The sequence below is a fragment of the Equus quagga genome, chromosome 15 (genome assembly GCF_021613505.1).
Source record: "Equus quagga isolate Etosha38 chromosome 15, UCLA_HA_Equagga_1.0, whole genome shotgun sequence".
Classification (NCBI taxonomy): Eukaryota; Metazoa; Chordata; class Mammalia; order Perissodactyla; family Equidae; genus Equus; species Equus quagga.
The window spans coordinates 53,580,113-53,597,019 of NC_060281.1; the positions used below are offsets into that span (position 1 = coordinate 53,580,113).

Genomic DNA, 16,907 nt, shown 5'->3' on the forward strand with positions numbered 1-16,907 from the left:
CACCAGTACACTCCCTGCCCCTCCTACTGCACATGGCACACAGTAGGTGCTCATTCAATGCTTGTTGAGCAAAGGGAAGGGTCTAGTAAGTGATACAGGATGTGCATAAAGTCCAACAATTATTTCTGTAGGGAAGGAATTAGAAATTGGAGATGGAGTGGTGATGGGTGGGAAGAGGGGCGAGAGGATAGATAACGAGCCCAAAAAAGGAAGGGCGATTGGGAGAAGGGAAAAGATCATCCACCTGGAATTGTTTTTTTGTGGTTATATAACCAATAGGGATATGATGAGTCAAGAAGCAGACAGTGGAAACATTGTACATACATTTCATTTCACAGTATGGAGTTTTATTTACAGTATAGTATATAGCGCCTCGTATCATCCACTATTTAGATTAGTACCCTACACTGGGTACTGAATGAAACAGTCCTTTGAGTGAATGGAGGCTTGTGTATTTTTAAACACCCACAGAACCTCAAGGCTAAGGTATTATCTGAAGCCACGGAGTAAACCTTCTGATCTAAGCAAAACCACGACCTTGTTTGTCTGCAAGGTCCACCTACTTTAGCATCTTCCTCGTTTTCAAATCTCATTTTCTCTATGAAATTTATCAATATTAATTTGCAGTTGAAGATTTTCAGCAAAAATGACTATATCAATTAGGAATATATTTGGCTACAATTATTGAAAGACTTAATTTAAAAAATACAAATAGGGCCAGCCCCGTGGCCAAGTGGTTAAGTTCACGTGCTCCACTTTGGCAGACCAGGGTTTCACTGGTTCAGATCCTGGGCGTGGACCTAGCACCGCTCACCAAGCCACGCTGAGGCGGCATCCCACGTAGCACAACCAGAAAGACCTACAACTAGAATATACAACTATGCACTAGGGGGCTTTGGGGGGAAGAAGGAAAAAAAAAAGAAGAAGATTGGTAACAGATGTTAGCTCAGGTGCCAATCTTAAAAAAAAACAAAACAGATGTCCAGAGGTAGATGGTTGCTGGCATTGACTCAAGTGCTTTGTGATGTCATTAGATGCACAAGATTTTTACCTCTTTCCACGCAATCACTCTATATTTGTTGGATTCCATCCTCATGGTTGCAAAGTGGTTGCTGTAGCTCTTCATCACATCTCTATTCAAGGTGGGAAGAAGTGTGTGTTTGTGTGTGTGTGTGTGTGTGTGTGTGTGGTGAGGGGAAGCACATGCCAACTGCTTCTGTCTTCTTTCATAAACAAACACTAAAATTTTCTTAGAGCACGAGTGGACTTTTATACATATCTCATTGGCCAGATGGTTTTTACAAGGCTATCCTTAGATGAGAGAGAGGGTGAGAGAGCAAGCAATTCACCTGGGCCGGGCATATTGCTGCTCCAGCAACATCTGGGATCAGGTGACAAGGAAGAATCAGAGAATGGAAGTAGGTTGAGAAACCAGTACTGTTTACCACAGTCACAATGATAGAAAGATGATGGCAGTCAGAAGAATAAAAGAAAAAGGAAGAAATTTCTCCTTTATTTGGTGTTTAAAGCCAGTCTTATTTCCTATAATTGCCTTGAGTAGGTGTTACTGCTTGCTTGCTTACCTCAGGAGAAAATTTAGTGAATAATGATATAAGTTATATTTAATAGTTTAAATAACAGTGAGTCAGATGTGTCCTGTGTTGCAATTTCTTTGCATACATGAATTTTAAATTTCACTTAAAACCATAAAATGTAAAAAAGTTGTACATAAACTCACTAATTTGCACATATACAGTTTTGGAATGAAATTCCTGCTTTTTGCTAATGGACAGAATTGAGAATATGGCAATATTTTATATGTAGAAGTGTTCAGGGAAAAATGAAATTTTTGTCTACAGTACATAAGTCAGAGAAATGGGGAAGAAAGGCAATAGGGAAATAGGAATTGTTTAGATGGCATAGGATGGGACGGAGAATGAAATTTAGACTGGCAATAGCCAAGATTGTAGTGGGAGAAGAAAGAACAGAAATAAAAAAATGAGTGTTGAAGTTCTGTTTGTTTTTTAAATTGAACTTTTTATTATGGGAAACTTCAAGCAGATACAAAAGCAGAGAGAACATTGGAATAAACCTGAACCTATCCATCACCTGGCTTCAACAATTATGAACACATGGTCGATTTTGTTTCATTTACACCCAACCCCTAAGCCCTGCATTATTTTGAAGCATATCTCAGACACCATATCATTTCATTAGTAAGTATCTACGTAGTTCTTTTTAAATTAAAAAAACCCTTTAAATACGTAGTTATCTTTGGATTCAGATAGAGCAGAGTTCAAATTCTAGTTCCGGCACCAACAGCTGTGGGGCCTTGGGCAAGTTCTTTCATTCACTCGATACATATTTATTAAGCATCCCCTGGAGACCCAGAAGCAAACCAATACACTAAATAATTCCAGATAGAAATTGATGTAACGAAGGAAATAATAAAACAGGGCCATGGAACCACGAATGAGTGGGGGTCTACGTTCCCCTGGGTGGTTGGAGAGGGACGGAGTCTTCTCCACTCTGCTCTGCCATGCTGATCTGTGAAAAAGGGACAATGTGACCCATCTCCTATGGCTCTTGAGCGTCACTTACTATCTGATAAGTGTTTAGCAAAGGCCCGCCCTGGGCTGGCTCTCAAGAAGTCAGAGTCACCACGATGATGCTGTCCTTCATCCCCATACTCTCGCCCCCTTGCCAGCGAGGGCTGAAATGCTCCGTCCTGCTTCATCCTGACTGAAGGTGCACTGAGTGTGCTGGGCTCACCCTTACACTCTAGGCTAGAGCCTGGTGAACACTGTTCCCTCTCATGTTATTCCCCCACAAGGCACCTTATTCTGGAACTTCGTGAATCTCTGGAATTGCATCAGGTAAATAAGGTTGTCTGGGGCCTGTCTCTCTTTCCTGCCCCTCTCCAACTTTGTAGGAAGTAACTGCCTTATAAATTCACCAATTTTTATGGAGAGATACTTACTTTTGCTAGAATGAGTATTTGAGAAGAGCTGCTTAAAATACAAATTTAAATTTATAAAAAAATCTTTTGAGATGGAGTTTTACAGTTTCCAGTTTGGCAGACACTTAATTCTAATCCAAACAAAGTGTTGTTGGCAGGCTATCAAAACCCAGAAAATTTAAGGTTTTAGGAATGGCTACTTTTCTGGGATTTAATGATCTTTTTCATAACATTTTAGCAGATCAGCTTTTATTTATATTAAGTGTAGGCTTTGATCCAAACTCCATGTAATGAAGCAACAAACAAGGAAAAAAAATAGAATTCAATACAGCCATTCACTTCCTTTAGGTTTGGCTAAATGGGAGGCCAACAGGCCGCTGTTTACACGAGTCCTGCCTGTGTATGGCTGAGTAAATTTGAAGAACACAGGCTCTCATTCTGAAGGAATGACTAAACAGTTTTAGCCACCCCTCATTGCTTAATCCTAACCTGGGACGATAAGAGGACTGAGGATGGGTGAGCTTTAGGACCAGCTTCCCATTATTCCCCCGGAATCTTGATTTCGCGTAGCTTCTGCCATGGCTTCTTGCCAATCCCCATCAAGTGATGGAGATCACCTTATCAATTGGCTCCAGGGCCAATTAGTGCTGCTGGCCCCGCTCGCCAAGCACAGAACGCTTCAGCTGGGGCTTTGCGGCTGCCTGGCTGCCTTTTTAGTTATTTTCCCTTTGCTTCCTAGACTACTAGTCTCTACGAGGGGATGTTTTCAACCTTTTTAAAAATCTCCTCCATTTTCCCCCGGTACTTAGTCCAAGGAAAGTCCTTCCTCCGTCCCACCTGGGTGCCTCCTTCCTGGGTGCCTTACAAGGGAGAGGACAGCTGATGCGTCCCGTCTCTAACCTGGACCCTTCCAGCAGCGTCTCTCACTCGGCCGTCCTACTGAAGCCCCCGCATATATCATGTGCACTTCCACACCCGAGTGAAGTTCATTCCCCTCATCCTCTCTGCATTTCCAAATTCCTCCCAACTGTGTGAATGGTCTATAGTTGCCATAACAAATTACTACAAACTTCGTGGTTTCAAACAACACACCTTTATTCTCTCCCAGTTCCGTAGGTCAGAAGTCCGACATGGGTCTCCCCAGAATAAAACCAAAGTGTCAGCTGACAAAGCTCCTTTCTGGAGGTTCTTGGGGAGAATTTGTTTCCTGCTCTTTCTGGTTGTTGGCAGAATTCAATTTCTCGCGGTTGCAGGACTGAGGTGCATGTTTCCTTGCTGGCTGTAAACTGGGGATGGTTCCCAGTGTTCAGAGGCCATTCTGTTCCTTGGCTGGTGGCCTCCTTCCTCCGTCTTCAAAGCCAGCAGAGGCAGGTGAGTTCTCATCGTTGTTTTGCTCACCACTACACCGACTTAAAATACATATGCTTTTTCCTATTAAAATAATTATAATAAATATTCATTGTAAAAAAATATATTCGTAGAATAATTAATTGAGGCATCTTGGCTAACAACTATGTGTATATTCATGCATTTATGTATTTTTTTATTAACAGAATAGCTTCACTATATATACTCATTTGTAAAGCTTTTTTCCCACTTTGTGATATATTGAAAATATTTTTCCATGCTGTTAAAAATTTCTTTACATTATTTTTAGAGGTGTATAGTATGCTATTTACAAAGTCCCATAATTTGATTACTAATCTCCTTTTGTGGCTTCCATCATTATTTGTTCCTATAAAAAAATACCCACGTAAGTCCCCCTTCCTCTAAGCCACCTTCCCTGTCTCTTTGGTTTACAGGGAACGTTTTTTTTAGTTTGAACTTTAAGGTGCTTAATATTTGACACTCAAAGAGTTCCTTATTTTGTTATTTGATTTTCTATTTTTGCATGTTGTGTCTCTCATGGACCCATTCATTCATTCATTTGTTCGTTCATTATCCGAATATTGTTTAAGGCATTCTACTGATCCTTAACCAGCTGGGCTGATATTTTCTGCCTCCTCCCTCTAGCCCTGTGTCTATAATCTTGCAGTGATAAATCTGATATCTAATAATAATTAAGGAGGCGCTGAATAAACAAATGGCATTCTCCCTTCTTCACCTTAGTTTTCATCAGCTCTAGCCGTCACTCCAGTTCCCTGAGGAAGACATGTCCTCACTCCTGTCCTCTACCTGTGCTTGGCAAAGACATTAATAATCTTTCAGCTATGTTTCTAAACAAACACAGAATTACAGGAACCAGAACATTCAAATGGTTTATCCAGGGTCAGGGGCTCAGTTCACAGGAATGAGATTTTAGAACTCTGCTCTTTAATATTTATATGATCTGCAAGAGAAAATTGGAAGTGCTTTTACTTTACGAATTTTAAAATCTCCCTTGAGAACCCAAGAGTTGCCAAAATCAGTCTGAAGTTTTTGACCGCCTGATAATAAATCCAACAAAATGTATCTGTGCCAAACAACATACTAGAAGTTATGTGGAAATGCAAATATGGGAAACCCGGGATGTCAAGAGCCGAACATGCGGGGAGAGAATGAATGATAGAGAAATTCCTATCATTAAGCCTTCTAGCTTTTAGAGGCATAATTTAAAAAGTTTCTCTGGTCTCTCCATGCAAAGATGAAAAAGCTACTTAAATTGTTATGGCCCAAAGTGACCCTTGTGATTACTGATTTGGGGCCTCAAATCCCACTCTGTCTCACACTGTTTTTGTTTTTTCCTCTGGAATTTAAAAACTTTGAGATTTGACAGTTTACAGCAATGATATATAAACTGGTAATGGCCATTAGGAAGATCTTTTCCCAATGTAGCTGATTAATATATTAACATCTTTTCTCTCTCTCTGTCTTTCCATTCTTCTCCTTCCCATTTTCCTGCTTACTGTTTTTATTTTGACAGTGTAGTGGCAGTAATTCATAGAGGGATGAACTTTTCTTTTTCTTTCTTTCTTTTTTTTGTTTTTCTAAGGCTCTCTCCTTTCAATAAAGTTTGCGTCTTGACTAGCAGAGTATATCGGTGATTGCTTATTTGCAATAACTGCTCCAAATTGAAAAGGGAACCTCAGTTTTTGGTGGCAATTTAGGGATTGGTCGGAAACTGATACACATGGAAAATTCTGAGCTAAGGAATTCAGAGATAGTGGTCTGAACTATCCATGCTATTGTCATGGTGACTTTTTTTGAGGTAAAAATAACCTGTGTAACCCCTTCACTATAGCGGGTAATATTTGTAATGGCTTGTGGTGTAGAGCCCATGGGCAGAGAGAAATTCTTCCTATCCGTAGGCTCTGTTCGAGGTGCTTGGGAGAATTAGGAAACAGGAGTGAACAAAACAGACCGAAAATCTCCTGTTCTGTGGTTGAGGGGAGACAGACAATAAATGATAACATAAAAAGTAAACGATCTCGTGTAATATAGTATATAGTTAGAAAGTGATAAGAAGAAGAAAAGAAATAGGGACTCTAGAGCAGGTGAGTGGAGGATTGTTTGCAATTTTAAATGGCACGGGTGGGGTAGGCCTCATTGAAATGGTGACATTTTAGCAAGACTGGAAGGTGGTGAGAGTTTTCCACTTGGGTATCAGGGAGAGGAGGGTTGCAGGAAGAGAACCCAACCAATGCAAAGGCCCAAGAGATGGCAAATTACTTTCCTACCTAATTACCTGTCCACTCAGATGCTGTCTCCCGTGGGCATTAGGGAGTTGCCTCTCCGATCTCTGTCTCTTGTACTTCCCAAAGCCCATTTAGTCTTTCTGTCCCGAGACCTTAATTCCAGGACTCAAGTTCACCATCAATAAATCCATTCTCATTTCCCCCTTGATGGATATGGGGGTAGAGGGGGTAACCATTCAGGTCCCTTTGAGTTAAATATCTTTGAGACAGACAGCCCTTTCTCTTGCTAATACAGACCAACTCTTATATTAAAACTCTGGTTCATGATCATAGTAACTGAACCTTAGCAAGACAGATAAGATTGTGGACTCTTTTTTTTTTTACCTAATTGGTAAGTCCCCTTCCTTTAGGAAGAAGATGGGTAAACACCCACAGAAAAGGGAAAGGGATGGAGAACACCCTATCCAGACACAGAATTCTGGAAATTTATAGGGATTCCCATTGTTGACCTACTCTAGGCTATCTGTTCCTTCTAGGATTGGCTTCTATCATAAACTATGCTTTTACTAATCCTGGCTCTTGGATTTTTATGGCCTTGTGATCAGTTTCAAATTGGCCAGTCTAGCTCTCACTCATCCTTTCACTAATAGCATGATTTTAGTTGGGATGAAAAGGGGGTTCCTAAGGCTGGAAAGCCCAGAGACCGAGGCAGCCCTGATGTTGAGAGTAACAAATACGTCGACCTGAGTTACCTGGAGAAGAAGGAGCCCAGACCCTTCCCCTGGGCCAGGGGAGCTGAGGACGGAAACTAGTACCAGGAAAGAAAAAGCCCAAATTTATATGAAAAGACAGAAGCAGCTCCTTTATTATAGCCCAACCGTTATGACAAATGAAGACACATCCAAGAACAGATAATGAAAAATTTTGAATTATTGCCATTGTTTCTCATATCCCTGAGACTCTTGAATTAATATAGCAAACCAGTCTGAAGATAAAAAGCCAGAAGCTTTATCAAATACGTTATGTCTGGCAGAATGTCTACACTGAACTAACTCAAAGTCCTAGTGGTAGTTTGGGTTTTGTATAAGAAGTGGCATGGATTTTTCTTGGAGGTATTGTTTTACTTCTCTCTTCATTTGAAGCCAAAGTGTTTGACTAGGATGGTTTCTATACTTCTCCTATTGGATCGACATATTTATTTCTTTTTTATTTCTGATTTAGCTTTATTTACTTTCTTGAGGAAGCTGGATGTTCTTTTCCATAGGATAAGAATACTTATCCATGGCGGAAAATGAATTTAAGGCCAATCCTTCAGTAAGAATTTGCGTAGAAAGTAGCATTAAGTATTAATCTATGCAAAAAGCTAAACTTGTGCAAGAGTTAGACATTATGTAGCTTATAAGTATATGCAGTAGATAAAGAAATGCTTTAATTTATATTTAAATTGTTTTAAAGGCCAGCTTTAATTCTAGATTCATTCTGTTCTTTCATTACTCTACAAATGAGAATGGCATTTTCTTTCCCATCTGACTCCCATTATGCACGCAAATCACCACAATAATATGAATAGCTATTTACATATTTGGCGTGACAACAAAATATTAATATTGTTCAAAATATGGAATTATACATTTGCTGGAGGATTTAGGATTTTAACCTAATAGACAAGAAAGTGTTTCTTGAATTTGAAGAAATTTTCCTTCTAGCTATGTTTTTTTTTTTATATTGAAACATGGAAGATATAACTTACTATTTCTGCATTTTTATATATTCAAATTTGTATCATATTCATGTTTGTATTTTTATATAAAGATAGTAAAATATAATTTGGTTATAATTATCTAATTTCTGACTGCCATTGATTGCTCCTTATAGGAAAGCTATTTATTAACAAAAATAAAAACATACATCAAAAACGTGTAATCACTTTATGTCTTAAAGATAAAGTTAAGGTTATGGCAGAGTTTTCCGAGACTACTGAGTGGAATAGAGAAAAATAAAAAGGCACGATAACTCTGTTTTAATGAAATTTTCCTTCTTGTACCTAGTATTATGCTTATCCAACAGGTCAATTCAACAAACATGGAGGCTTGTGGTTCTTAAACATAGAAATTGTTCCATTGCTAATTTCCCCAAAGAGACTTCTGCAGTAAAAGTGGTGAAATGTACATTAAAAATAATACATAAAATAGGTCTAACCTTTGCTAAGTCCTCTCACGCAATGGCAAACCTGAAGATCCTTAGTCCCTATTGCTGTACTATTGAACTTGCAAAACGAACCAAACTCAAAATCTTATTACAGTGAAATGAAATTGTAATCTGAAAACGACAATCTATTTTTTCCCTTTTTCCTTTCCTTTTCCACACTTAGCCTGAAATGCCCTTTTTGCCGGTAGTCTTCAATCTAAAAGCACAGCATCATACCTTTAATTGTAATATTCACTGTTTCTCTCATAATCTCATATGGAAATAATAATCTATTCGTTTTTAAAGCCCAAAATATGATGTGATTAAGTTAGAAACTCACTGGTATCATCGAGATTTAAATATAGCCTTGAAAGAATTGAAACGTACCTTCGGGGGGGTTTTGAGGTTATGCCACAGTCTTTCCACAAACAGCTAAATAAGCCCTGAATGAATTTGACTTCTTTCAGCGCTCATGCGTTTATAAATAAATTGTATCTCCTGTGTACTTGTGTTGTCACTCGTGTCCAGGAGCTACACAGCTCACCGTATAGCAGACATTTGCAAAAGGGGATGTGAAATTTAGAGCAAGTTCCAGGAAAAGCAGTTGGCTTTCTTACCTCAAGGCATAAAAAATAGGCCTTTTGCCAGGCTTTTGGACACCTCATTCTTTAATGAGCTAACTTCCCTCCCTTTAGCTCTGTTCTTCCTCCCTCTCCTTTCCTCCCAGGGCCACTCGGAGAGAAGAAAGAACCGTCCCCCTGTTCAGTAGTGGGGTGAGCTGGTCATTCACTGGTGGGCCTTAGAACAGCAGAGCTGTCACCTGTGAGCTGTTTAGGTTGTAAACATTATTAAGTGACTTTCCAGAAAGTTATGTAAAGAGTTGCTAATGTTCCCTGAAGATTTCCCTACCATGCCGGCTGCACTGACATTTTTGAAAGAGGCAGGTTGGGACGTGTGTGGACGCTTTCCCTTGCTGTTTATGAGCTGAGCTACTTGCTGTGAAAAGCTGTCATTTTTCCCCTGGGTGTGTAGAACCAGTTTCTCCGGCATGCCAGGCCATGAAGCTGAGTCTTATCCAAAAGGAGGGGCTGGTGAACGGGACTGCAGGGAGAGCCGGAGAAGTACCACCTGGTTAAACTTCAGGTGTGAAGAGAAGCGAGGATGGAAAAAGAAAGGAAAAGAGTCATCTAAGAGAGTTCTCTCAAGCATCTATGGTTCCAAATGGCGGAACCATTTTCCCCCTCCATTCAGTGGGGGTGGAGGGAAATGCGGGACTCAGTTACTCTGGGAGGCTGCAGGATTTACTCACAGCTCGCTGGCTGGACCCAGGCTAGTCTGCATTTGGGACAATGAAAGCCCTCAGCAAAGATAATGGAGACCAGATTTCCCTGACTGATTTTCATCGCTTTATAAACATCCTCAGAAAAATCTTAAAGTTATCCAAACAGAATAAAAATGCCCTTTCCTATTTTGGAAAAGATCTGAATCAACATCTAAAATAATTCTATTTGGATTTTTAAATGGTGTATAGTAGTACTTTGGTATCTTTCCAGGGACCGACACCTGTGCTGTCATCACAGGGTAAAAAATATAAATAAAACAAGAAAAAAAAAGATAAACTGCTTCCTCAGTTGCCTGCCAAGGATAGGCACTCAGAGTTCTTTAGCAGCCCTGCTTACACAAATGCAAATGTTGAGACAACTTTTCATAATGCTGTATAAAGGCAACCTCGGCTAGACATTGATCACGAAATGGACTTGCAAATGACTGTGCTTGCTGGCATAAATCAGTGCCACCCGCAAAACAGAGGAGCCGGATCAGAGCTGGGTCTTTGCTTTTCTTGAATTCTTTCTTAATATGTCTGTTTTTTTAAAAAAATGATTCTGACTGTCAACTGGGATTATTAGACTGCATAATGATATTTTTTATGTCCAAACATATGAATAAAATTACTTTCTCAACATGTATATTATGGTTATACATGCTTTCTGAAAGTAAATTAACATAGAAATAAATCTGTGATGTCAAGAATATACATTAACCTGCTTGGGCTTTATAAATATGTAAAAACAGCACCTAGCTCTTTGCCTCTCCGTGGTAGTATAATATCTTACACTGGATCTAAAACCGGACATTTTGCACAGAGAGTATACAATGATATTTACCCAATCCAATTTAACGATGTTTCTGATATCGTGTGTCCAGGTTGTAGCTGGTTCTCTAGGGAATCTGATAAAAGACTCGAATGGAGTCTCACCTTTCTGAAGCTCCGAATCTTGCCTCAGATTTAACTAACCTCTTGCTGCCTCGCCTATTGCCTCAGATTCCGCCTCTGTCTTTATTCTCTTTCCAAACTGTTCTTCTTTACACTTCTCTCTAAAGACATCCCTCTTGCCCTCTTCCCTTCTTCTTACTGGCACATAGATCCTTCACTGCCACTGCCCCTGGGAGCCCAGTGCTCCAGCCACACTCACCAGCATGATGGCTTGCACGTGCCCTGCTCGCACGTCTCCCCTGCCGGCGCTGCCTCTCCACGCCCAACGCCACCCACCTGGGGAACACCCTCCTCACTCCTCAAGGTGTCTGCTCAGGCATCAGCTCTTTGGTGAACAAGACTTTCCCTGCTCCTTGCCCTCCCCAGCAGAGCTCAATCTTCTGTGTCCTCCTCCTACTCCGTGATGATTCCTCTCAGAGCTCTTAACACGGTCCCTTAACACCTTTTGTGTACTTGTCAGTGTCCTACTCCGAGAGCTCTTGGGGGGCAGGGTTTTCGTTTTATTCATCTTTGCACTGACACCACAGGCCTGCCTGGGTACCTATCCTACTAACGTTTGCTGACTGCTCAGTCCCTGTATCACCTGAAAAATGGTTTTCTAGCACCACTAGGTCTACAAATCGTTCTCTAAGGTCTCTCAAACTGGAAGAATTCTGGTGGCTCAAAATATCTAAATTGTTTCTGTCTCCATCATTAAAGACTCTTGTCTCAGTCTTTTCCCGCCTTCCTCATCTTCATCTACTGACTGCTTCTCACGAACGAAGAGAGCACAAGTCACACAAAACAAGCCACCTCTTTCCTGGCTTAAAGCTCTGGGTTGGCTTCCATTGTCCTTAGAATAAAATGATGCCTTTCCTTGGCCTGCAAGGCCCTGTGCAGTCTGGCCCTGCCGACCTCTCCCACCTCATGCTGTGCCACTCCGCTCCTCACTCACTGTGTTCCAGAAACATGGACCTCTTTTGGTTCCTAGAAAAGGCTGAACTCATTTCTTCCTTGAGGCCTTTGCATCTGCTGGAACACTCTTCTGGATCTTTCAACTGTCAGCTTAAGGGTCACCTTCTCAAAGAGTCCTTCCTTGACCACCCCATCTAAAATAGCCCCTCTGAACCCCTATCCTTTTCTCTAGGACTGTACCCTGTTTTTGTCCTTCAAAGCAGAATTTCAAGTGGCAATTTATTTTTATTTACTTGTTTATTCATTTGTTTGTTTACTTGTTTATTGTCTTTTTCCTTCTCTCCTTAAACTGTGAGCCCCTTGAGGACAGAGACCACATTGATTTTTATTCCTGTTGTGTCTCCCAAGGCTCATGCCTGTACCTGGCACAGAGTAAATGACAATACGTATTGCTTGAATGTCAAATGAATGGTCTTCCCAAAGCAAGCATGTAAAAGGGCCTCCTTAAATGCCCAGATTTTCCTCACAACCACGTGAAATACTGTTACAAAGTGCCAACATTACTTTAGGTGGTGGTGTGGACTGAATGTTTGTGTCTCCCCAACACACTTATGTTGAAGCCCTAACCCCTGATGTGGTGGTCTTTGGGGAGGTTTAGATGAGGTCATGAGGGTGGGGCCCTCATGATGGGATGAGTGCCCTTAAAAGAAGAGGAAGAGCTCTCTCTCTCTCTCTGTCCAGCTCTCTCTCCCTCTCCACACACACTCAGGAAAGGCTATGTGTGAACACAGGGACAAGGTGGCTGGCTGCTAGCCAGGAAGAGGGCTCTCACCAGGACCTGGCCGTGCTGGCTCCCTGCTCTCAGACTTCCAGCCTCCAGAACTGCAAGAAAATAAATGTCTGTTGTTTAAGCCTCCCAGTCTGTGGGATTTTGTTGTAGAAGAAGATGTGTTGCCTGAACAGGCCTCAAGGATTTTGGCCTTGTTTCTATGACAATTTTGGTGTCACATTTAAGAGAACATTTATTTGATATCTTCCCTTTCGATTTCAAACTTAGTTGCATTCTCTAGCCTCTATCGCTGTGCTTGTGTATGCGTATGCTCACTCGCCTGTCTTCACACAAACACACACAACTCGCCCAGGATACACAACGTTCGTGGAAAGATCTGAGCTCCCACCCGATCTGCACCTAACGTTACTTCAGATGAGTCCTTGGAATGACATTTTAAAGACAGAATTCAATGAGATCCTGGGCTGTGAAGAAGGGGTCTCTGGATCTACTTGTTGGACTCATTTTCCCATCTTTCAAATAATGTAATCTGCAAAGGAAGCACAATGTATTGACTTTGATGCATTAGTGGTAAGAATATTTTCACATTCCTCAGCTCTGTGTACACACATAGGGCGTGACCTCAAATATAAGTAACACGAGGAAATATGTAAATAAATTGCAGTTTACAGTAGCTTGTTCTTCTTTTTCACTCCAAAGTCTTTGTATTCACTCAGTAACTCGGTTAGTTTTTATTTAAAGACATATTTTGATACCTCTAAACTCTCTCAAGCCACTCAAAAGTAAACAAAGTTTGGGGCCCAAATTTTCTGGTGGCCACTTCACCCCATGTAGCCTCTCTGCTATTAATACCATCCAGCAAAATAACAGCAGAATCACTATGACTGCTCATAACGCATCCTTATAAATTAACCTATCATATTGGAGCCTACAAGATCCAAGTCTTCCAGGAAAGACACAGTGAGGTAAACGGTCTCCAGGGATTTCACGATCAGCTCTATGAAGTCTACTGAGAATTAAGGGTGATTCTTGGAACAAACGTATTATGAAAAGTCTTTAGCATTTGAAGCAGCTTGAGCAGGTTAAAGAAACAAAGGTCCCAAACCCAAACCAACCCAGGCCTTCCGGTACATGCAGTGACTACAGCTTTAGCTTTGTTTCCCAGTGTCGGAGGGCACCTGCCCACCCAACACATTTACTTCCCAGCACAGCACAACAGGTGCCCACTCTCACTCACGAGAAGTCTGTCTGTCAGGCTTTGTCTTGTCATGAGTCTCATCTCATTCCTAATTCTTCTAGTAAAATTTTGTTGAAGACCCTCCATGTGCCAGGGACCACACAGATCTGCAGACTCCCCTCAGTGAGGGGACATAGGGATGCAATCAGATTGGCTATGAGTTGAGAGGCTGGTGTGCCCAGCGTTCAACCACTTTTTGACTAGGTTTTCAATTCATCAAACATTTGCTGAGGGTCTGACAGGTGCCAGGCACTGTGCCAAGTTCTGCGGATGCAAAGTAAATTCCGTGGAGAGCTTGCTCTCCAGAGGTCCCAATCTGGACATAGATCGACCTGCAGAATGTATTGTTCAGAGAAAGAAGCAAAGTACAGAACAGGATGGATGCTCCTGAATAGAAAAGGGTGTGTATAATAAAGAGTGTATGAAGCACACACATGCACACACACACAAAAGCACACACACACACACGCACACACATACATGCACACACATGTGTTGGTAAATGCCTAGAATATCTGGTAACACTGGTTGCTTTGGGGGAAAAGAACTGTTTTCTTATTTTTATTTATTTTTTTTGTAGATTGGCACCTGAGCTAACATCTTTTGCCAATCTTCTTCTTTCTTTTATCTTCTCCCCAAAGCCTCCCCAGCACACAGTTGTATATTCTAGTTGTGGGTCCTTCTGGTTGTGCTGGGCACCAATTGCTCTCTGAGGTTGTCTCATATGCTCATTTGTTAACTTATTTGCTATCTGTTTCTCCCACTAGCATGCAAGTGCTTCCTAACAGCTATATCTCCAGTAACTAGAATTGTCCTTGGTATATGTTAGATGCTTCATAGTTTGTTTTTCATTTTAGGTGAATGAGCTTAGAGTTCAGAAATGAGCGAGTCTTACTTTTAGCTGTGTGCCATTTTGTATGACAGGAATATTTAACTTTTTACTAGGCAATAGTATAACAGACGTCCATGTATCCATGTATCTATCACCTCAAAATAATGACCCACTCATATTTATCCAAAGAGCCTGAAGTCAGCAATCCCAAAAGTCCTGTGCACCCCAATGTTCATTGCAGCACTGTTTACAACAGCCAAGACGTGGAAGCAACCTAAGTGCCCATCAACAGACGAATGGATAAAGAAGTTGTGGTACATATATACAATGGAATACTACTCAGCTGCAAAACAGAACAAAATCATTCCATTTGCAATAACATGGATGGACCTTGAGAGAATTATGTTAAGTGAAATAAGCCAGCAAGAGAAAGATAATCTGTGTATGACTCCCCTCATATGAGGAATTTAAAACTATGGACCAAGAACAGTTTAGTGGATACCAGGGGAAAGGTGGGGTGGGGGGTGGGCACAAAGGGTGAAGTGGTGCACCTACAACATGACTGACAAACATTAATGTACAATTGAAATTTCACAAGATTGTAACCTATCAATAACTCAATAAAAAAAAAACTGAAAAAAAAAATAATGACCCACTCATGGCCAATCTTATTTCACCCATATCTCCCCTCACTGCCCTCCCTCTGCCTCAAGATTATTTTCAAACAAATCCCAGCCATCATTATATTTTTAAGTATTACAACATGTAAACTATAACTACAATATATTCCATACCTAAGCAAATCGTAATTCATTAATATAAAATTCCTAGTGTTCAAATCTCCCTAATTAGTGTCATAATTTTTTTTACAGGTTGTTTTTTCAATTTTATTTCACAGTGTGCACGTTACCTTTTCATAGTTGTAATTTGGGATGCTCACAATCTAGTAAGGGATATGGTTTCATCCTGCCATCCATCTATTAAATAAATGCATACAAAGCACCTTGTATGTTCCAGACACTTTTGCAGGTGCCTAGGAAACATCAATGAACAAAAAGACAAAAATTCCTGCCTTCATGGAGCTTTCACTCTAGCTGAGGGAGACCAGTAATAAATAACACAAGTATGTAAAAAGTTGATTATGATACAATGTAACGTGTATTATAATAGAAGGGGCAGGGACTTCATATGACTGATATAAGAGATTCGAAGTATTTAGGCCCTTATTGTGGCATTTAAAATTTGCAACATTTCATATTCTGATCATGCCTTATAAACAGAACGAATTGATTTATTCTATAACCCATAAGTAAATTAAGATCATCAAAGTTTTTTTTTTTTTTTTTAACTCTTTTACAACTGTGTTGACTGGGCTGTGTTATTATAAATCAAACCATGATAGCTGGGAGCCAGAACACTATTTGCCAAGATTTGGGTGGTCAGACTTGGGTGTTTATGAAACAGAGCTAGGACCAGTCTGACCCCAGGCTCTGGTATATGCTCTGCAAACAGTGGATTGGCATTCACGCAAGCCAGACTAGTGAATATAACTAATGCTGTTTGAGCAGGTCTCCTCAGAGAGGGCCTATTCCTGTGGGAACATGGGCAATATCAAGATGAGGCCAGTCATCTCTAAATTGTGAAGTATCTTCTGCCCACTATCCGCACATTCTAGGAAAAGCAGAGTTATTGATAGGCTCTCTTAAACTCAAGAGCATTTTTGATAAGTACTTGAACCTCACATTGAAAGGTGGTATTTTCACTGCTGAAAGGAAATGTCAACAGTATTAAAACATTATTGAAACAGAAAAAGGCGAAGATAATGTTTTTTGTTGTTCTTTTCTTTTTTTTTTAAAGATTGGCACCTGAGCTAACATTTGTTCCCAATCTTCTTTCCTCCTCCTCCTTCTCCTCCTCCTCTTTCTTCTTCTCCCCAAAGCCCCCCAGTACATAGTTGTATATTCTAGTTGTAGGTCCCTCTGGTTGTGCTCTGTGGGATGCCGCCCCAGCATGGCCTGACGAGCAGTGCCATATCCACGCCCAGGATCCGAACCGGCGAGCCCCTGAGCAGCCGAATAGGAGCAGGTGAATTTAACAACTTGGCCATGGGGCCAGCCCC

The 16,907-nt window shown here is 40.8% G+C and overlaps 1 long non-coding RNA gene across 1 annotated transcript; it reads right to left on the minus strand.

The window, feature by feature from the left end:
- Positions 1-4,033: 4,033 nt before the first annotated feature.
- LOC124227017 (uncharacterized) lies at positions 4,034-11,301 on the minus strand. Its single transcript, XR_006885424.1, has 2 exons — positions 11,235-11,301; positions 4,034-4,390 (listed from the first exon to the last, which is right to left on the minus strand). It is a non-coding gene; the product is annotated as an uncharacterized LOC124227017 (long non-coding RNA).
- Between the last annotated feature and the right edge of the window lie 5,606 nt (positions 11,302-16,907).